Below are 23,832 nucleotides of genomic sequence, written 5' to 3'. Positions count from 1 at the left end.
CATCGAATATTTCAAACTCCTCAGCGACTTATAGATCCCGTGTACACTCATGAACACATTAGATACTTAACCTATAAGTCTTCAAACCACCAAAATCACTAAGGGGCACTAGATGCACTTACAGAAGCTTTTCATAAAAATCGCATATTCACCCTCTCTAGTCGATTACCAGCAATTTCAACTACACAATAACAAGTACTTCAACACAACAAGTACATCTTTCTTCTTAGCGGAATCTAGCCCAAACAATCTTCAAACGAATTGCAAAAAAGCGAATCTTAAGGTTCCACCATGTTCCAAAAATGCATTTAAAAAGATAGTTTTGACTATTTTTAGAGGAATAGGGGAAGAATACCTTAAGCAACTAGGGATGATCGGATCGACGAGTTGAAGTTCCAATTTGGGTGGGATTTGGTGGAGGGAGGGGGGGATTTGCCCTCTTCATCTCCTCACGGTTAGTGAAGACAACACCATGGGGCCGCGAATGGGTTGGATCCTACGTGCGGCCCGCGACCACTTATTAATCCAGGGTAGAAACACCACGCCTCTTGGCGTCTCTAGCAACGCTTCGCGGTTTGGCGTGTCTACGAGCCACGTCGGCATGCGAAGCGAGTGGGCTAGAAGAAGATGGGCGAGGCCAGCAACACCTCAGTGTCTAGCGTCTATGTTGTCGAGAAACGCCAGGCTTACGCCGTGTGTGAAATTTCACGGTCAAATCATGAAATAATTTCGTGAGATTATTCTGCATCCAAAGATTCTCTCCCGACTGTCATGCTGAAGGCTCAGTTGCATGTGACAAATTATTCAATTTTCTGAAGCGTACTGTCGATTTATTCAGTTATCTAAAGCATACCGCTTGAGCAGGGTTGTAAAGATCGGACGGTCGGAAAGTTTCGACGTGGATATGCGGCATGAGGATTAACTGGTTGTGATAGTACTATTTATGTCACTAAGAGCATCTCCATCAGCCGCGCTTCGCGCCACGCCCAAAAAAAGCGTTTGCCGCGCGCGCTTCGGCTGGTTTAGCGCGGGGATAGACGCTGGCTCCAACAGCCGCACTATAATGCAGCGCGCGCGCCGCTCCAGCAGTGCCCAAAAATGCAGCGCGCGCAGCACACACAAACCACATATACACCACATATACATTTCAAAAAATAGGCGCAAAAACGATCAAACAAATAAAATAAATCAACAATAAATAGTCATTACAACTCAAACAAATAGTTTATCCTTCAGTACAACAAATAATGCAATAAACACAACCAATAGTTCATGAACAATACAATACAAATAATGCAATAAACACAACCAAATCATGCTCTTTGTCGTCCATGCCATGCCCACCACTCTTCAATCAGATCCTTCTGAAGATCATTGTGCGTTGCGGGACGCCGAATGACATGATAGGAGGCAACAAACGGGCTACCCTTTCAGCCCTCCGTCGCACTCGCACGGGATGTCCCAAGAGCTCATACAAGAGAGGAGGAGCGAGCGCGGGAGAGTCGTGCGCGCGGAAGCCGGCGCAGCAAATAAGGGGCGCGGGACTGCGTTTCGGCCAGCGCGTTGAACTGAAAATGGCGCGCTCGCCGTTTTTCGCGTCCGCTGGAGCTGCCCGCCGCGTTGCGTGTGCGCTAAAAATGCCTTTTTTGCGGCGCGGCGCTTGTGTAGCGCGTCTCTTGGAGATGCTCTGAGGGTAGCTGCACTATATAAGCTCTCTTCCGTGGAGTGAATTGGGATCCAGTTTTAGGGTTCTTGTAGTGTACAGTAGAACAGAAATCCCCAATCCATCGTAGGGTCCCTGCATCGAGGGTTTGATCTTGTGTTTCCTCGTTTCCCTTCACCGACCCCCCGCCGCCGGCCGCCGCCACTACGCGGCTTCTCCAGCCTCCAGCCTCCAGCCGTCGCCACTACGCCGCTTGCCCCACCCAGTTTAGCTTACCCCCTCTCTCGCGCTGGCGTTCGCGTCCTACACCTGCGTCCTCCTGCAGCGCCGCGTCTCTGAAGTCGGCGACGACGACCGTGCCCACTAATCCAACGAACAACTCCCCTCCCCTTCCCCCACCCCGCAACGCCCAGCCGCCGTGCCTCTGGGGTGGGGGGTGGGGGGGGGGCAGCGAGCAATGGCGCCGTCCGTCAGTCCGTGTCTCACAGCAACCGTGCTGGCGACCTGGATACTGGACAGGGAGATGATGCTCAGGAAGGCCAAGCATACAGTTTTCGGCAGAGGCGGCCGCTTCGCCGCCGGCCAGGACGAGGGCCACACCACGGAACCGCTTCGCCCCGGCCAGGACTAGGTGAGACCACATCCACGGTTTCGATTCAAGTTCCATGTACCCTGAACTACAAGTCTATGGTGGGAGGCTTGAGATTTGTGTGTGTGCGAGTGCGTGCCCGGTTACATACACCTGCCGTTCCCTCATCTATGTAGAAAAATGTACTCTTTGTGCATCTACTTGTTGCACTGTTCACCTGCTCAGCCTGCATACACAAAATTTACATGCCAATGTCCAGTGGAATACACAAAATTGTACTAATACATTATATATGGTTTTAGTACGCCACTGTGTATAATACACACCATTTCCATGGTTGGCACAGTAATACGAGTTAAGAGATCACACGCAAGGAAAAGAAAATGAATGGTGCACACCGGGATCGCTATGTCCTACACGATAATAAGAGTTAGGCAATGTCACTCTTTTAATTTCTAAGTGAAGTTTGAATGGCACACACAAAGTTTTCTCTTTTCTATTTATTCTGTAGAAAGTAACTTTGTTTTTCATTTTATTAAAGTTTAAGTTGTGTTGCTATCTGCCTTTTCCAACATCTTTCTGTCGCCCTCGCCCACTAAGTTTGTAGCTCCAAACATTTAATGCTTTCGCTTGCCAACTTGTTTGATATGTGAGTAGATGATCTTGATGAACCCTTTCTTGCCATTTAGTTACTCCTTTGCAACACGACTTCTAAAGAGCCTCGCATCACCATGGGGAGTGTGGGAGTGTAATTTGGGAAGTTTACTTAGCTTCTTCACTCACTTGGTCACCTCTTTGCCCTTCCTCTCCCTGCATTTGTTGCTCCCGAAGATTTAGAAGATTCGATTGCAATGAGTCTTGTATTCTCTCTCTGAGGGATATATCCACTACCATCTTTGGGGTGGAGAGTAACAAGGGTATGACCAATTATGTGATCCTCACATATGGTCAAACCATTATTTGCTATGATTTTAACCGTGCACATCTGGTGTTGATTGTAGAGCCAATCAAGGAGTAGTCCCTCAGGTTCATGTCAAGCTAGCTATTCTTCAAGTAACAACTCGACAGGTGCAGGGGGTTCCTGCGCCTCCATATGGAAAAAGTTGTCCAGTTAATTAGGGGAAACCTGATAAAAAGGCCACAAAGCCTCCACTGTTTATCAATGTGATGGAAACCACAAACAAATGCACCAACGACACAGGAAATGAATGTTGTTGTAGAAAATCTCTGTTGCATCGAATCCTTCTCGGCCCCTCCACCTAACAAACCAGATCCAACATGACTCGCCCAAGGAGGGCAGGGAGACCATGACATACTCCCAAAGGAGCACAAAAGACACACTCCCAAAGCACCACACCACAATTACTGCCTCTATCAATGGTGTGAGAAACCAAAGTCGCGAATATGAGCGGGTTTTTGCTGACCTGATATTTGTGATGAAAGAATGTGTGCTACTAGAACCACGCGACATTGGTAACACTCAGGGCACATACGACCATCACAGTATGCAGTGGCGTAGCTACAGTGGCAAATTTGGGTGGGCTGATACAAAGTGAAGCCCACTATTCTCCTCAAAATGGCCTAGTCTAATCTCAATCCTCCACTGTCTTTGCTCTGGGCTGGACAGGCCATGGCCCATCCAGCCTTGCTATAGCTCCGCCAGTGACAATATGGGGCCGCTGCCTCAGCATCCGCCTAGCTGCCATGTCCTTCATAGCTCTCCTTCACCACCTTTTGGGGTTGTTGTCTCGACATCCAACGACCACATGTGGGTCGCAATGCGTCCCACCATATAATGTTTCTTCATTTAGAATATGGTGGTAAATAACCACAACACACACAGAATAGAAGTACTAATACCAGTACCCGTTTTCTGGTTTTGCTCAAAATATTTCTATAATTGTCGAAGGCAGAATAGAACATTATGTGTTCATAAATAAGTCCTGAAAAGGCTATGCCTGCTATCAACATCATTGCAAGATCCTCAAGAAGAATAGGTCGCAACTCCAGTAAAAAAACTATGATCAATGAACATGTCTTTTGCCTGATCTTTAAGGACTTCACAAAAGGTGAAATAGGCTCTCACCTGGACAACACCAATTTTTCTACCAATCCATCACATCTACATACATCTATCAAGCCCAGTAGCATATGCATAGACCAAAATTACGGACATAGTAATGAGAATTTGAAGTGCGAGCAGTATGATATACTACCAAACAACTAGCAAATCAAACGACCAAGGAGGAGAAGAGAGAAGGTGCACAACGCTAAGATGTGAGACTCTCTCTCTCCCGATTTGGGACCTTTGGTCGTTGGCACCACCAGCACCTCCTCCATCTAAGACCACCTCCATGGCAATCAGGTTTGAACTATGGCTTCCTTTCGGACTGGTGGGCCAAATGGAGAAGCTGAATGTGACTACTATGGGCTGGCTCAGGGGTCGGCATGTATAACATGTGTAGCAAGGTTGTATGGTCACGCCAATGACAGCCATTTCTCAGCGCAAAAGTACAAAATTTCAATATGTACAGTTCACACTGTTTCACAGTTGTTTATCACCTTTTTTCCTTAAAATGGGGAGGTTCCAAAGTTGGCTTCATGAGTGTTATTTGGCCAGGTGGTTGGAAAGTAGTCAATTTTTCCACATCATTCTCTACTGGGCAGGGCAGTAGACCCCACATATTAGATATTGAGCAAAAAATGGAAACCTTTGTTTTCCACCCTCACCCCTACTTACGTTTCTTCTCGTTGTTCCTAGCTTGATATGGATGCCATGTCACACAAAGGCACCTAACAGGGAATGTGGTGGGCAAAACATTTGGCATAAATGCCACGTCACACCAAACAACGCACAAATACTTCCCTTCCCTGCAATGTAATTAGACCATGAAGAAACATAAGTAGAGTTGAGTGGGGGTGGAGAAAACGGAGGTTTTCATTTTTTTTCTCAATATCTAATATATGGTCTCTACTGCCCAGTGGAGAATGAAGTGGATTGCCATCCACCTTGCAAAATAATGCTCGGGAAGCCAGCTTTGCAACCTCCACATTATAAGGAAAAAAGGCGACAAAGTAGTGTGAAGCCGTGTGAATAATTCATAATGAACTTTTGTACCTTTTCTCTGACAAATAAGTGTTATTGGCTTGGCCATACGACCTTGCTCTGCATGTCAACCCTTGAGCCAACCCATAATATTTGCATCCACCTTCTTTTTTTGGACCACTAGTCATGAAGGAATCCATAGTTTGAACATGGATGCCATGGAGGTGGTCTTTGATGGAGGAGGTGCTGCTGGTGCTGACAACTGGATGTCCCAAATCAGGAAAGAGACCCGTGTGTCTCACATCTCAACGCTATGAGAACTGTTTCTCCCCCCCCTCCCCCCGGCCGTTTCATTTGCTACTTGTTTGCTAGTGTATCATCCTGTTCGCTCTTCAAATTCGCATTGCTATATATGTAATTTTGGTTTCTACATGCTCCTGGGTGTCATAGATGTAGATGGATGTGATGGATTGATGGAAATTTTTGGTGTTGTCAAGATGTGAGCATAATTCATCTTTTGTGAAGTGCTTTAAGTTCAAGCAGAGGACATGTACATTGATCACAACTTTTGATTGGAGCTGTGGCTTATTCTTCTTCAGGATGATATTGCGATGATGTTGGTAGCTGGCATAGCCTTTTCTTGATTTATTTGTGGAAACATAATGTTCTATTTTGCCTTTGTCAAATATAGAAATATTCTGAGCAAAAAGAGCTGGTACTTCTATTCTTTGCGTGTTATGGTTATCTACTACCATGTTCTAAATGAAGAAACAGTATATTGTGGAAGGTATCATACCACTGGAATGTTGTGAAGGGTTTATGTTTTCATACCCGCGTCTGTGCTCTTCGACATTTATTTCTTTATTATATGCCGCCGTTTTATTTTCTATAAATACCAGCCCATTCTGACAGTTCAAACTTCCGCCATATTCAAACCATTAACTGGCAAATACCAGCCCATTCTGACAGTTCAGACTTCGTCAAACCATTAACTGGCAGGCCTACTACAAACTAACAGGTTATAAATTTAAAACAAATCCTCCTGTCATTTTTAATTTATAGCTTGTTAGACTTCTTCTCTCTCCTAGTTAATATTTATTCAGAGTGGAAAGTACATAGCCTGACACATTAAGTTTGCTACCTGCAAACCATTTTGTGTGGATACATCATGTTGGTTACTTACTCAGCTATTAGTTTGACCTGTATATCTTCTTATTTTCATTAGGCGTTTCTTGTAAATTTATGCAACTTGCATTTGTTTTTTCTTACCCCCCTACTTTACTCACTCGGCGTACATCATATATTATCACATCATTTGGAGTGCTATTGTTCGAACTTGGAGTGCACGAGATGTATCGCATATCTCATTACTTTTTAATATTATCTGCACAGATCAGAGGCTCTGATGCTAGCACTGTTACCAGATGAGTCTAAGAAATCGCACTGGATATCGCTGCCAGATCAGTGAGTATTGTTTCTGCAGTAGCTGTCAACCAGGTATATTCTATTTCTGTAATCTTTCATTGACTTATTATGGATCTTGATATGCTGATAAGTATGTTGAAGCTTAAAACAGGAGTGATTTTGGCTACTAGTCTGTGACTTGTCACATGATCTGGGCTTCACACCTTATCCAGGGAAATCTCACATATCCAATAGAATATTTATGTAATAATAGTGCAAGGCTCAAGAGTCTACTACATGTTTCAGCCAGAGCCAACCCTCACCTCAGTAATACTATTGTTTCCTATTTCATGTGGAACATCAATGATGACATTGGATCCACTTGACCACTGTCTAGCCGTGCATGAGTGAATGTATTGCTTGATAATAGAGGGACCGAGCTTGTATAGATACCTGAGCTCGTTGCATGAAACCTTATTTGAGTTATGGGCCCAACACATTTACAAAATTTAACTATAAATTGCCGGCAACTGCTGCTGCCTATGGGGAGCTTATGAAAGGATTTTGACATGGATCACTCCTTGTTCCTTTCATGGTTCGAAGTGTCAAGCTTGCCCTCCATCACTTTCAGCTGCATGACGAGCCATACTCCCTCCTTTAGTGTTTGATGATACACAACGAGCAACTCGGCCCTGTACCAAGGCTCGTTTTAGGCCTAGCAATGGAAGCTTATTGAGAAGTCATGGGCTCGTAGCCCATCAAATTGTTCACCTTGCTGGCGTGCCAAAAAACTGCTACTAGATCGCTGTACTTGCTCGGATGTATGCTTACTGGAAATGATGCACTCGTTCTCGTTCTCAAGGCAGACTTGGTTTTGTCCTGGATACACCCTATGGCATCCCTACCATGAATCAATGGCGATAAGGCATTCTCAACCTAGTTGGTGGCCTTGGTCCGCGAAGGTCCCGAGTGACACCATAATTGATTGCAATTGATGAAACGGGGGAGTATTAGGTTGCAATCGATCATAATTTCCCCCCGAAAAGGATTGGTGTGGAGCAAGGTTACGTTTTGTAGTTCATTTATACAATTACCTACCTCTCCCTTTTGGCATGGAGGCTTTGGATTTGTGTGTGCGTGCGCGTGCACGCATACATACACATGTTGTTCCTTCATCTATGTAGAAAAATGTACTCTTTGTGCATCTACTTGTTGCATTGCTCACCTGCTCAGCCGGCATACACAAAATTGAAATGCCAGTGACATACACAACATTCTAATACATTATATATGCCGCTCGGGAGGGGCGCGGCGTGGCGGTGCGAGGGCAAGGCGACCGGGGAGCGGCAGGGCTTGGGAGGGGCGCGATGCGGTCGGGGCGAGGCCGCCGAGGCTTGGGAGAGGAGCGGCGGGGCTCGGGCGAGGCCGCTGGGGCTTTGGGCGAGGCGCGACGCGGCTCGGGCGAGGCCGTCGGGGCTCGGGAGGGGCGCGGGAGGGCGAGGGCGAGGCGGCCGGGGTGCGGCAGGGCGAGGGCGAGGCGGCCAGGGTAAAGGCGAGGCGGGGCGAGGGTGTTGGGCTCAGTATAGCTCTCCTTAGCTCGCCTTCGAGAGGGTGCTTGGCTTAGCATAGATGAGGCCCTTTTTTGCATCAGTTGAGCTATGCTCTACTCAGCGCATACACCCTACCAAACAACGAAAAGTGGGCCGGGAAGGGAACTTTTGGGCTCCTCCATGCAGGCTACCAAACACGACCTAAATGAATGTTGTTGAAGAAAACTCTGTCGCATCGAATCCTTTTTGCCCCCTCCACCCATCGAACCCTTCTCGCCTCCTCCACCTAGCAAACCAGATCAGGCATGCCCACCCAAGGAGGGCAGAAAGACCATGACATACTCCCAAAGGAGCACAAAAGACGCTTCACAAAGTACCACAACACAATTACTGCCTGTGTCAAATGGGGAGAAAAACCAAAATCGTAATTAGGAGCGGGTTTCAGCCGACTTGATATTTCTGGTGAAAGGACGCGTGCTTCTAGAACCATGCAATATTGGCAACACTCAACACACATAGACCATCACAGTACGGGGCTGCTGCATCGGCATCTGCCTAGCCGCCATGCCCTTCGTAGCTCTCCGGTTGTCATCTCGATATCCAGCGGCCACATGTGGGTCGCAACACATCCCACCACATAATCTTTCTTCATTCAGAATATGGTAGTAAATAACCATAATACACAAAGAATAAGTACCAATACTAGTACCAGATTTCTTTTGCTGAAAATATTTCTATAATTGGCATAGGCAAAATAGAACATTCTGTGTTCACAAATAAGTCCTGAAGGCTACGCCTGCTATCAACATCATCGCAAGATCTTGAAGAATAATAAGCCACAACTCTAATAACAAACCGTGATCAATGAACATGCCTTTTGCTTGATCTTTAAGGACCTCACAGAAGGTGAAATATGTTCTCATCTGGACAACACCAAATTTTCCACCAATCCATCACATCTACATACATCTATCATGCCCAATAGCATGCATAAACCAAAATTACAGACATAGCGTTAAGAATTTGAAGTGTGAGCACGATGATATACTACCAAACAACTAGCAAATCAAATGACAAGGGGGAGAAGAGAAATGGTGCTCACAACGCTTAGATGTGAGACTTGTCAATCCCTTTCCTGATTTGGGACCTCTAGTCGCTGGCATTGCCAGCACCTCCTCCTCCATCGAACCCTACCTCCATTGCATCCAGGTTCGACCTATGGTTTCCATCTAGACTGGTGGTCCAGAATTAGAAGCTGGATGAGTATTATGGGCTGGCTCGGGGGTCGGCACGAATGACATCTGGAGTAAGGTCAAATGGTGCCAATGCCGGTTATTTCTCAGAAAAAAGTACAAAAGTTTATTACGAACAGTTCACACTTCTTAACACTAGTTTGCCCGTACAATGAGGACGTTCTTGGCTTTGTAAGCGTTATTTGGCGAGGTGGCTAGCAAATTGTCAACTTCTTCACATCATTCTCCACTAGGCAGAAGACCGCACATATTAGATACTGAGAAAAAATGAAAACCTTTATTTTCCACCCCCGCCCCACTACTTTTGTTTCTTCCCGTTATTCCTAGCTTGATATGGATGGCAGAGTGGGGTCGCCATGGGAAAAACGAAGGTTTCCATTTTTCTCTCTATATCTAATATGTGGGGTCTACTGTCCAGTGGAGAATGAAGTGGAAAAGTTGACACGACCTTCTACCTGCCTCGCTGAATAACGTTGGGGAAGCCACCTTCACATTATAAGGAAAAAGGCGATAAAGTAGTGTGAAGCAGTGTGAACTCTTCATAATGAACTTTTTTACTTTTTTGCTGACAAATAAGTGACATTCACGTGGTCATACGACCTTGCTCAACATGTCATCCATGCCGACCCGTGAGCCAGCCCATAATACTCGCATCCAGCTTCTTCTCTTGGCCCACAAGTCCTGAAGGAATCCATAGTTTGAACCTGGGTGCCATGGAGGTGGCCTTCGGTGGAGGAGGTGCTGGCAGTGCCAACTCGATGTCCCAAATCAGGAAAAGAGACTCGTGAGTCTCACATCTCAATGCTATGAGAACTGTCTCTCCTCCCCCCTGCCCCTTTCATTTGCTAGTGTATTATCCTGCTTGCACTCAAATTGGCATTGCTATATATGTAATATTGGTTTCTACATGCTCCTCGCCGTCATAGATGTATCTGGATGTGATGGATTGATGGAAATTCTCGGTGTTGTCAAGATGAGAGCATATCTCACCTTTTGTTAAGTTCTTGAAGATCAAGCAAAGGACATGGTCATTGATCACAATTTTTGATTGGGCCTTTGGCTTATTCTTCAGGATCTTACGATGATGTTGGTAGCAGGTGTAGCCTTTTCAGGACTTATTTGTGGAAACAGAATGTTCTATTTTGCCTTTGTCAAATATAGAAATATTCTGAGCAAAAAACAGCCGGTACTTCTATTCTTTGTGTGTTATGGTTATTTACTACCATATTCTGAATGAAGGAGGTATCATACTAGTGGAAGAAGATTTTTGTGTTGTGAAGGGTGTATGTTTTCATACCCGCATCTGTGCTCTTTGACATTTATTCATTTTGTTGTAGTTTTATTTTCTAAAAATAGTAGCCCATTATGACAGTTCAGACTTCGGCCATAGTCCAGCGATTAACTGACAGACCTACTACATACTAACAGGCTATAAATTAAAAACGGATCTTCCTCTGTCATTTTTAATCCATAGCTTGTTAGACTTCTCTCTCCTATTTCATATTTATTCAGAGTGAAAAGTATAAGGCGGCTACCTCCAACCATTTTGTGTGGATACAAATGTTGATTTGATATCCAAACAGTGATTTGTATGATTGTACTCAGCTATTAGTTTGACCTGTATATCTTCTTATTTCCATTAAGGGCTTCTTGTAGATGTATGCAACGTGCATTGGTTTTTTCTTACACACACCCTACATGTTCTTGGTTGCTCACTCGGAGCACATCATATTATCATGTTATTTGGAGTGCTATTGTTTGAACTTGGAAGTGCACGAGATGTATCACATATCTCATTACTTTTTAATATTATCTGCACAGATCAGAGGCTCTGATAGTAGTACTGTCACCAGATGTGTCCGAGAAATCGCACTGGAGGTTACTAGCAATATCTTCTGGATGTTGCTGCCAGATTCTTGATGTAGCTGCCAGATTGAGAGTATTATTTCTGCAGTAGCTGTTAACCAGGTATATTCCATTTCTGTAATCTGTCATTGACGTTTTTATGGATCTTGATATGCTGTTAGTGTTAGGCATGTTAAAGCTTAAAACAGTAGTGCATCAGCCTACTAGTCTGTGACTTATCACATGATCTGGGCTTCGCACCTTCTCTTGGATATCCAATGGTATATTTATTCAGTAATAGGTCAAGGCACAGGAGTTCACTACATAAGAATATAACTAACTGGACGACAAGTCTAATGTATTACCATGGTTGGGAGGGAATTAACCATGCACTAATTGGTGACAACCACAGGCAGCCCTCCCCTTATTAATACCACCGTTTCCTATTTAGTTTGGAACATCAACGATGACATTGGATCCACAGCTTGACCACTTCCTAGCCGTGCATGAGTGAAGGTATTGCTTGATGATAGAGGGACTGAGCCTGCATAGCTACCTGAGCTCGTTGCATGAACCTTGTTCGAGTTCTGGTCCCAACACATTTACAAAAGTAAACTATAATTGCCGGCAACTACTGCTGCCTGTGGGGAACTTATGAAAGGATTTTGACATGGATCACTCTTTCTTCCTTCCACGGGAATGATTTTAATCATGCTGACTTTTCTGGTACTGAAGACTAAAGAGTTGACCTTGACAGCTCACTGTACAGTTGACACGGTTTGAAGTGTCAAGTCGCCCTCTGTCACTTTCAGCTGCATGGCGAGCCAGACTCTTCAGTGTGGATGATACACGACTAGCAACTCAGCCCTGTTCCAAGGCTCGTTCTGGGCCCAGCATTGGAAGCTTACTGAGAAGTCATGGGCGCCTAGCCCATCATATTCTTCACCTTGCTGGCATGCCAAAACCGCTACTCCCTCCGACCCAAAATAAGTGTCGCAGTTTTGAACCGGGGTTAGTTCAAAACTGCAACACTTGTTATGGTTCGGAGGTAGTACTAGACAACGGAGAGTCTGGCATGCCTGAGATTGCTGCACTATCTGGCATGTATGCTACCGGAAATGATGCAACACATCATGACAGACTGCTTATTCTCAAGGCAGACTCGGTTTTGTCCTCGACACACCCTATAGCATCCCTACCATAATCAATGGCGATAAGGCATTCTCAGCCTAGTTGGCGGCCTTCATCTGCGAAGATCCCGAGGGACACCACACTTGATTGGCATTGATGGTTGTGGAAACATTGGAATAACTGCACCTTCAATAGTCGACGATGCGCAGACATGGAGCAGATTGGGGATGAAAGGGGTGTGTGCAGTCCTCCCTGGCGTTTAGTGTGTGCGTGCTACTGCTTGGACGAGCGATCATGTGTGCACTCATGTGCACTGAATTTTCTTGATTAACCCTAGATAGCAATGAAATGATACACAAGCCTTCTGCATATCTACGAAAAATATTTTAAAGTACTCGCCGTAAGTACCGCTCATTCTCCAGTCAACTTTCATTCCATTATGTCTTCTAAAGCATAATATTTAGTATGCTTTCTGCATACCTTGTGAATGCTGGTATGTCATTTCACAGGATGGCAGGAAGGTTTATTTCATTTAATGTTCTTTTTCCTTGAGCTTTTGAAAGAATGTCAATTTATACTGCAAGCTAAAAGATTTGGTGTGTGTTTTTATTTCCAGGCTGATTATGGTTATAAGCTGTACGATAGATTGCGTTCTCAAATGTTTGAACTCTCAGCTGTGATGCTTCTGCAACAAATTTGTAGTAGTCAAATCATTCAAGCACAGAGTAACCTTCAGGGGGTGCTATCTAGTGGTAATACAATAGCAACATGTATGTCCCTTCATGATTTTAGTTGTTGCTTACATCATTCACACTTTGTTGTCATTACGTCCTTCAAATGCATTTTCAAAAAAGATATTTGTTTCCTGGAGTCGCATGCCTCATCATTTATGCGGCTAATAGCAAACTTGTGATGCGTGTATGATCTACCCTTTTGTTTGATCAAGCTCCTATAGGGAATGAAGAGAAGCCTTGCTATGATGACACGATTACCGTCTTTCATGAGAGCATGCTCCATATCATGTGCTTTATCCCTACACAGGGGGTTGTACGCACAAGCCACAAGCATGTTATCCCGAACAAGGCACCCATTATGGACTTCAGCCCCATGCCTTGATATGGATATTGATCACTTTGATATGGACAGATCAAAGTTCAACAAGTTTGCAGAAAGTTTGTTTGAGCGGCGGGGTATTGCTAACGCTACACTGGACACTCTCCGCCTTCACTCTTTTGCCATTTATGCAGCCAACTATTCGAATCGATCATGCTATCAGGTGTGACAAAGTTAAATCGATTGAATTCACTGAAAGTAGAAGATGGCAAGCTTTTTTACTTAGACCCTCGAGTTATCAACTTTGCATCTTCATATCTGTGAAGTATAAAGCTCGTTAATGTTATTTTAGTCACAAGTTTCTTTGATCAGCTCAGCACCGAATGCCCATCTTTGGAAAATCTGCAGTTGGCAGACAGCACTCCTGATTTTCCTGAGATTTCATCAGTCATTGAAGACTCTGGAAATAATAAACTGCTTAGTTATAAATCTTCTGATTTGTATTTGCAAACTGCTTAGTTATAAATGCTTCAAGGACACTTGTTGCGGGTGCACACCCTAAATAGTTCGAACTACATCAACAGTAATGTTATCTTTCAAATGCCAAGAGCGTAGAATTTTCAGGTCAAGTGAGGCAGGTATGGGTGCTTCTTAATCTCTTTACATGTCTGAAATATTTATTTCTTTAAAACTTGTGCTTATTTTGATTTACATATGTGAAGGAGAATGGTGTTTGTCCAATAATTTTTCTCATTTAGCTTGCTTCTTCGAGCACTCTCCTATGCTTTAAATTCTTGATCTGAAGCTCAAGGTGGTTGACAACACTCAGCGTTTGCCCTTGTCTATTTACTTGGCGAAGAGAGGAATTCTTATTGATATGTTTTACTCTTAAAAATTTCAGTATGACTGAAGATCAAAAGCAGCCAATTTACACGGCTAAGGGAATATCATTTGATGCCAGCCACCTGGCAGTGATCCACTGCACGGAAAAAGAGGACATGCTTCCTGTGTTGAAGGCTATACTGCTTGCTGATGCAAGATCTCTCGAGCATATCGGTGTCAGGACAGACTAGACTGTTCCTGGTTTCCAATAGGAAGATGAGCTCATCGTTCTTCTACATATGGAATGCATCTTAGCGCTCTGGACATGTGAGACTTAATCTAGCTAGACATTTGGTTGTTGAACGTTGTACTGAATCCTGCCCTCAGGGCTACATGGACCTGTTAGAATGTACTACTACTCCCTTTGTTCCTAAATATAAGTTTTTTTTAGAGATTTCAAGGGACTATATATGGAGCAAAATGAGTGAATCATCCTTTTAAAGTATGTCTATATACATCCGTATATAGTCTTCTTGGAGGAAGTACTTCTGTGTGAGAAATTGGCCCCCATTTTATCTTGGTTGATGGATGAACATTTCAACTCATATTTGGTGTTCCTTTTGGTTTCGTGATGGAGGAGCTTTTTGTTAACCGAACTGGAGGACATTACACAGTTCGACATGAAAGTAGGAATCTGGTCAAGCCAGTGCTGGTAACCGTGCGTCTTTGGAAGATGTTGAAGGTTCGGCATTTTGAAAGTTTGGCTACGATTGGTATATGGACACTTGCCAGCATGCATAGGAAGGCGATGTGGTGGATGGTGGACGGGCTTTTCTAGTGAGACGATTATGCATTGAAAGACGATGGCTTCCCTTAGGTGCATGTTATTTAGAATGAGAGAAATGCGAGAATTTGCTGCAACAAATTCAAGACGCTCACTACCCTTTTTGCCGACATTAAGATTGAGGTGGTAGCCCACCATCCTTTCTGCCAACATTAAGATTAAGGCTAAACTTTGGGTTACTATGGGAATGAAACATTGGGTCATTTGATGCCAGGACAGTAATATTTTTCTTCACGTTTGCAACTCTTGCCCTTCATCTTCATATTTTTTGCTTCTGTTTCGAAAAAGGAGAAAACCTTGCATGGATATAATTTTTTGTGCCCACCGGTATTTGGTGCAAGTATTTGGTGCAAGTTTGAACTAAATATGAGTGGCCACACAAATTGTACATCCAGTCCAACAACCCCTAAACATGTGCATGCAGGCTTTTGGATGAAAGGGAGGGACATGATTTAATAAATATTTGAAGGGAAAAAGAATTGAAAATCATAATTTAAAACATTTATTTTATTATTCCAGACAAATTTTTTTTTCTTCCAAAAATAAAAATAGAATTCAAAAAGGAGAAAAATGAATGAGCGGAAAAATAGAAAAAACGAAAAAAATAGGAAAGCAAAAAGCAAAAAACTTAAGCCTTGACCCAACTAGGGGACGGCATCACTCCAGTCATTATGCCCGTTTGGCCCGCCCAAGCGCTCGCAGATGGGAAAAAAAGTTCATCAATTTAGAAAACAAATGTTCATTGAATTGATTTTTTTATTGAAAAGTTTTAAAAACTGTTCATTTTTGTGTGTGCAAATAAAGCGTTCCCGGTTTTCATAAACTCAGCTTCCCATCCGGTTTTGGGAACTTTCTAGAATGTACATGAACAATATTTTTTCCCTTATTCTTTTTATCTTCTCCCCTATTTTATTTTCTATGTTTATTATTCATTGGCTTTTCCTTTTGGGAATTGCTTACCTTCATACGGCTAATTGCACACGAGCGATCCGCCGCCTCCTCTGTGTGACACTTTGGGTTTCTCTTTCTGCAACGTTATGGATGTTGCAAATTTGTTTTCCGTAACAACACTGATGTTGCAAAAAATAAAGAACAAGAAAAACTGTAAATATTTTTTACAACATTGTTTATTTTGCAATTATTTCCCGCAATAACACCCATGTTGCATAAATAGTGATGAAAAAAAATCTGCAATATCACCTATATTGAAAAAGATTTCTGCAAAATAGGATTTATTGCAAAGTTATCTACAACATTAGCCTTGTTGCAATAATGAGAATATCATTGGACGCTGGATAGTTGTTAATTTGACAGTTGTTGAGGCGACGGATATTTTAGAAAGATCCACGGGTCGATGCGTAGTGTGTCCATTTCCTTTTTTTGTTTACTATCTCTATTTTTCATAAATTTAAATTTAAAATTTGTTCAGAATTTCGAAATATTTGAAGCTTTTTTAGAAAAAACATAATTTTTCAAATTCTTTATATTTTGAAAATAACTGGTCAGAACATCATTTTTTTCATTTTATTAATCAAAATTTAAAAAACTAGGACAATATTCAGAATTTCCAAGTTTTGTTCTTAATCAATGTTCAAAAGTTCAAAACATGTTTATAATTTAATAAAAGTTTCATAAATTCGAAAATATGTTTGCATTATCAATTTTTGTTATTTTTTTTAAAAATCAATTTAAAAAAATCACCAATTAAATTTTTTGCAAAATTAGAAAGTCCATTAAAATTGAAAAGGGTTTGTGGATTTGAAAAACATTTATGCCTTTGAAAATATTTCATGGTTTTGAAATAAGTGCAAATTTAAGAAAATGTTCACGAATTTGTAACAATGTTCTCGAACCTTAAAAGCTCAAGAATTTAAGAAAAAATGATGATTTTATAAAAAGTTTGCAAATTTTGAAAAGTAAAAATAAAATGAAATAAGAAATAGAAAGATAAACATGTTTTGTTTTGAAGAAACTGGCCATGGAAGGTGCTCCGCTTTGTCGCACAACAACAATGAGAAGAAATCTTATCTTACCTACTAATAAAGCAAATAGTGCTTCTTCCGTACGTCATCCAAATTACCCTTAAAGTTGACTAAAATTAGCACCAGTGCCACCTATAAGTCATAAAAAACGTTTCAAACAGGAAAATCTCCGGACTGAGCCGACCCATGTAGGCACCTCCTATATTACGCTCCGGGTGTTGGAAAAAGATGCAGCACACCTGTTTGGGCCGGCCCATGCGTGGGTGCCTGTTTTTTTAGTTTAGTTTTTTATTTTTCTTTTTCAGTTCCATTTTATTTTTCTACTTTAAATAATTTAGAACTTCAAACAACTTTTCTCAATTTTAAGAAACTGAGAATTTCGAAATAAAATATTCAAAAAACATTTTTTTTAGAATTCAAAAACTACTCAGGAGTTTTGAAAAATGTTTGCATATAAAAAAATGTTTAAACTTTGAGAAAATGTCCATAAAATAAAAAAGTCAACGATTTTAAACAAATGTCCGTGTAAAAATCTTAAAAATAGTTCGTGCCTCTGTTTTTAGTCTCATTTTCTGTTCCATTTTTTAGTTTAAATAATTTAGAACTTTGAAAAACTTTTGCAATTTATAAAACTGGGAATTTTGAAATAAAAGTTTGAAGAAAACATAAAATGTTTGTGAATTCAAAACATGCTCAAGATTTTTGTAAAAATATTCACATATTCAGAAAAATGTTCATAATTTTGAGAACAATGTTGGTGAAAACAATAAAAGTCCATGATTTTGAAAAAATGTTTGTGTGTTATTTTTTGAGTGCAATTGAAAAAAATGTTTGCTTATTTAAAAAATGTTCATGCATTTCAAGAAATGTCCTAAAATTTTAAAGACATAATATGATCAGCACCATTGAAGATTATAATTGTTTTTCTCCCGTTGCAACGCACGGGTCCTTTTGCTAGTAGTAATAAAGCATAACAAGTGAGCCTTTCGGTTGGTTACTGGAGTTCAAACGAAATAGTGAGTTTGGGGGTTTGAATCCCACTCCCCTCCCCATTTTTTGGGGAATTAAAATAAAGGTAAAAGTAAATGGGCTAATCCCAATACGCAAGCGGGTGTAAAGTATTGCTTATATTCCACCGGGCGACCCACCATACATATGAAAGTGAATACGATTTGCGAGAGGTCCATATTATCCTTTATAAGCAGGATTGAAAAAATATCTCAAGTTAGATTGTCAGATTAATATTTGACATTCCTTTTTTTTCATTTCCATAAACATATCTCCAAAAAGTCTTGTATATTGTGAAGTTTCAAGAAAAATGCTTTAGTTTTTACAAATAGATGACACACCAACAACTACTAGTATGCACATACTGCCTTCTTCAATTCATATTTTCCACTCTTTAATTCACTATAACGACCAATGTCTACATCAATTCAAGTCATTTTTTTATACCACATGAATAAGATGACATTCTAATGGCATGAGCCTGTATAAGATGCATCTTGTAATGGATGTGTTGCATGGATAATTTATTTTTTTGAAATACTCGGGGGGGGGGGGGGGGGGGACTCCTCACCTGAATAGATTTCAAAGCGGCCTTAATGCCATAAGATTGATCGAGTTTATGAGGAAAACCTGAAAACCTTACAAGAGAGGGTAAAACAAAAAGAGAAATAACAAAATGGACGCCCTACACAAGGCACACCTAACTAGCATACCAAGAACAACACCTTGAGAGGCACATTTAGATGAGTGGATTCGTCAAAGGATCACAATACCAAGACTTAGCAAGCGGCTTAACGCATCACACCGTCGTGCGTACTTAACACCATGACACAACATAGGAGCATTCGCAATCAATGGGTGACAAACACGAACCTTGACTGGGAGCTCTGCCATGAAAATTCAGGAACAATTAGCAGGTTGGGGAGGCATCTTGAAACATCATTGAGATAAGATGAACCAAGACAACGCCAAGAGCACGAAGCTCACAACACCACAACGACATCCATGTGAGGTCTTGAGCAAGCACAACAACAGAGATGACACCGATACCACCATACCACCGTCGACCCATCCGACCGCACCACCGATACATCTTTAACGTATCTATAATGTTTGATTGTTCCATGCTGATATATTATCCTTCTAGAATACTTGTTGGGTATTTATTTATGGGGATAATTAGATTTATGCCCCTAGTTGTGTCCCACTCGGCTGTTTTACCCCTAATTTTCAAAAGTCACTGGTTCTGTCCAAGTCACTTCGCTTCTCTTATGCTTTTGCCCTTTGACCGTTTGATCGTCAGTTTGAAAACTTTAAAATAATTCATACTAAATAAGAAAAACGCAAATAAGCTACCAAAATGTTCGGCAAAACATCACCTATATGACAGTGTCATTTACCTTCATGACACTGGTGTTGGAAAGTGCCCATCCGAGCATTAGCTCTTATGATACCATCATGAATAGTAAAATATAAAAAAATTCTAAAAATTCTAAAAAATATTTGGTGGCAAAGAATGACAAATGTTTTAAGTGCTTGCCAAGTTTCATCACAGAACGACATTCGTGGAAGTCATGGGAAAAAAACAATCTATTTTGGAGTGCTGATTGTTTCTTTTGCCACGACTTATTGTCCCTTATTTATGAGTGGGACACAACTAGGGGCATAAATCTAATTGTCCCTTATTTATGAGTTTATATTATTTTTGGGCACTAACCTGTTGATGTAGTGCCGAGTGTCAGTTGATGTTTTCTCCATGTTTTTCACTTTTCAAGTTTACCATACCAAACAAAGTCCAATTGACCTGAAACTTTTTGAAGATTTTTTCTGGACCAAAAGAAGACCACCAAGCATGAGAAGAAGGCTAGGGGCCACACAAGGTCCCCACAAGCCAACTTGGCGCGGCCTGGTGGGGGTGTGCCCTGTTGGCTTGTGGGCCCCTCGAGGCCCTCCTGACTCCGTTCTTAGGCTTATAAATTCTTAGTTAACCTAAAACCCCCAGAGACAGTCCCGAAACACTTTTTTACACCACCGTAAGTCCTTGTTCCGGTGGGAGGCCATCTGGAGCTTTGTTCCGGCACGCTGCCAGAAGGGGGTCGATCACGGAGGGCCACTTCATCAACCTTGCTGCCCTCATGATGATGTATGAGTAGTTCATCGCAGACATACGGGTCCATAGCTAGTACCTAGATGGCAATCTCTCTCTCTCTCTTGATCTTCAATACAATGATCATCGCTTCTTCGCTTTAATCTACATGATGTAATTCCTTTTGTGCGGTGCATTTGTTGGGATCCGATGAATTATGGATTTTTTTTTCATATTATCATGATAAATATTTGAGTCTTCTCTGAATACTAATATGATTCTTCTATGCATGATTATGATAACTTCGTAATTTTCTCCAATCTATTGAAATAGTTTGACCAACTAGATTGACATTTCCTCGTTGAGAGAGGTAAATTAGGTTCAACCTGGCGAATTTCTATATCCCAGTGACAGAAGGGGACAAGATGCGTCTTTGAGTTGTTGCTACCAAGGATAAAACGATGGGGTTTATTTATATTGCTTGAATTTACTTTGTATACATCATGTCATTGTTCTCCATGCATTACTCTGTTTTACTTAATACTCTAGATGCATGATGGATAGTGGTCGATGAGTGCAGTAATATTAATAGGTGCAGGCAGGAGTCGACCTATTTATTTATGGACGTGATGCCTATATACACATGATCATTGTCGTGAATATCGCATAACTATCCGCTTTTCTGTCAATTGCCCAACAATAATTTGTTTACTCACCGTATGTTTTTTTCACGAGAGATGCCATTAGGGAAAACTAAGGCCCCCGGGTCTATTCACAACATATTTACAAAACCTTCAATACCTTGCTGGAATTTACTTGTTTTTATTTTATTTTTCAATTTACAACTATCTAATATTATCTACACACCTCACTCGCTTGCAAATAACAAGTACAAGGGGATTGACAACCCTCTTGCCCGTGTTGGGTGCAAGTTGTTTGTTCTTTTGCGTGCGTCAGCTGAAGACGGTTGTGGTTGATATTCCTATTGGTTCTATAAACCTTGATTTCATAACTGAGGTAAATACTTACCGACATTGTGCTACGATAACCCGTTCCTCTTCACGGAAACCCAACGCAGATCACAAGTATCAAGAAGGATTTCTGGCGCCGTTGCCGGGGAATATCATCACCAACTACCAAGTAACTCCACACAAACTTTCATTCACTTGTTCTCCTTTTTATTTGCTGGTATATTTAGTTTGTCTCATAAAACTAAAAATACAAAAACATTTACTTTTACTTGCTTAGCTTATCACTAGATTGCATCTTCACTCTCTTGCTTGCTTGTCTTGCTTGTTACTTTGCTTGCTCGGTCACCATGTCTCAAGATATTACTAAGTTGTGTGACTTCTTAAATATTAATAACAATGATTTTATTAGTACACCTATACCACCCGCCACTAGTTCGGATGCTTTTGATATTAATGCTGCATTGCTGAATCTTGCCATCAAAGAGCAATTTCGAGAAGTCCTAATGAGGACCCCCCTTCACATATTAATACCTTTGTTGAACTTGGCAATATGCAAAATAAAAAGGATATGGATAATCATATTGTGAAATTAAAATTGTTTCCTTTTTCACTTAGAGATAAAGCTAGAGCTTGGTTTTCATCTTTACCACGTAATAGTATTGGAACATGGGATAAGTGTAAAGATGCTTTTATTGCCAAGTATTTTCCTCCTGCTAAGATCATCTCCCTTAGAAATCAAATAATGAATTTTAAACAACATGATCAAGAACATGTTGCACAAGCATGGGAGAGAATGAAATTGATGATAAGGAAATGCCCCACTCATAGTTTAAACTTGTGGATGATTATCCAAAATTTCTATGCTAGACTAAACTTTGTGTGTAGAAATCTTCTAGATTCAGTTGTAGGTGGTAACTTTATGGATGTGACCTTGGGAGAGGCCACAAAGCTTCATGACAACATCATGGCCAATTATTCTCAATGGCACTCCGAGGGAGCTCCAACCGGTAAGAAGGTAAATTCCATTGAGGAATTCGCTACTCTAAGTGAAAAGGTGGATGCCCTTATGAATTTGGTTGCTAATAAAAATACTCATGTTGATACCGATGATATGCCCTTGTATACTTTGGTTGAGCAAAATAATGATGCTATTGGTGTGAACTTTGTCTCGCGAAACTATTTCAACAACAATTCTTATAGGGATAATTTCAATGCTAGGCCATATCCCGGTATGTTCCTAATGGTTATGGCAATTCTTATGTAATTTATTCTGCAATTTCTAATAGGATACCCTCTTATCTTGAGAACATAATTAAGGAATTCATTAATTCTCAAAAAGTTTTCAATAATATTGTAGAAGAAAAATTGCATGTTGTTGATACTTTGGCCAATTTTTTTGGATATAATTGCTCTTTGCCTCCTAAGCATGATTTTAATGAGACTATTAAATCTATCCAAGTTTCTATTAATTAAAGTAAGGATAGGGCCGCTGAGTTGAAAGCTAAGCCAGAATTCCTAGAAAAAGCACTTACACTCGGTTTTTACTGGAATTATGATGAAGATATTAAAATGATTGGTACTTATCCTATTAAATATTTGTTTACTTATCTAAATATTTATGAAAAAGGGACTGGAGATGATTCAACTCTAGTTAAGGAGCGTCCCGTTTGCTTGGAGGATGGAGATTTTAATGCCAAACTAAAAAAGTGGGTTTGGAGAGGTCAAAACTTTAACTAGTGATGTGCCCACTATATTGGATTACAAGGACTTTAATTATGATAATTGCTATTTATTAGAATGCATTTCGTTGATTCAATCCATTATTAGCTCACCCAATGCTTATGAACAAAACAAAGCTTTTACTCAACATATAGTAGAAGATATGGTAAAAGCTTATGATGAGAAACTTGAGCTTGAAGTTTCTATTCCTAGAAAGTTGCATGATGAATGGGAACCTACTATAAAAATTAAGATAAATAAATGTGAATGAGATGCTTTGTGTGACCTTGGTTCTAGTGTTCCAACTATACCTAAATCTTTATGTGATGTGCTTGGTCTCACTAATATTGAAGAGTGTTCCCTAAACTCGCATCTTGCGGATTCTACCGTTAAGAAACCCCTGGGTAGAATAAATGATGTGTTGATAATTTCAAATAAAAATTATGTGCGAGTAGATTTCATTGTGCTTGATATTTATTGCCATCCTACTTGTCCAATTATACTTGAAAGACCTTTCCTACGAACTATAGGTGCAATCATTGACATGAAAGAGGGAAACATAGGGTTCCAATTACCATTAAAGAAAGGAATGGAACACTTCCCTAGAAATAGAATAAGACCACCCTATGAATCAATCATGAGAGCCACTTATGGGTGGAGTGCGAAAGATTACAACACTTGAAACTATGCAGTATGCCTAGCTAGGGCGTAAAACAATATCGCTTGTTGGGAGGCAACCCAATAGTTATCTTTAATTTTGTCTTTTACTTTATTTTTTGTTTGTGATAACATGATTATTGCCTATGTAATTATTTTGTTTTTATGTTTTAATTAGTGTTTATGCCAAGTAAAGCCTTTGGGATGAT

At 41.0% G+C, this 23,832-nt stretch overlaps 2 long non-coding RNA genes across 2 annotated transcripts; both read left to right on the top strand.

The window, feature by feature from the left end:
* Positions 1-1,745: 1,745 nt before the first annotated feature.
* On the top strand, positions 1,746-13,407 carry LOC123407375. The gene is made up of 4 exons (XR_006612590.1): positions 1,746-2,294; positions 6,691-6,795; positions 11,327-11,473; positions 13,098-13,407. It is a non-coding gene; the product is annotated as an uncharacterized LOC123407375 (long non-coding RNA).
* A 366-nt stretch (positions 13,408-13,773) lies between these two features.
* On the top strand, positions 13,774-14,816 carry LOC123407374. The gene is made up of 2 exons (XR_006612589.1): positions 13,774-14,345; positions 14,436-14,816. It is a non-coding gene; the product is annotated as an uncharacterized LOC123407374 (long non-coding RNA).
* The last annotated feature ends 9,016 nt before the right edge of the window (positions 14,817-23,832 follow it).

Source organism: Hordeum vulgare, chromosome 7H (assembly GCF_904849725.1).
Source record: "Hordeum vulgare subsp. vulgare chromosome 7H, MorexV3_pseudomolecules_assembly, whole genome shotgun sequence".
In the NCBI taxonomy this organism is placed as follows: domain Eukaryota; kingdom Viridiplantae; phylum Streptophyta; class Magnoliopsida; order Poales; family Poaceae; genus Hordeum; species Hordeum vulgare.
This window is presented reverse-complemented; position numbering and strand designations above follow the sequence as displayed.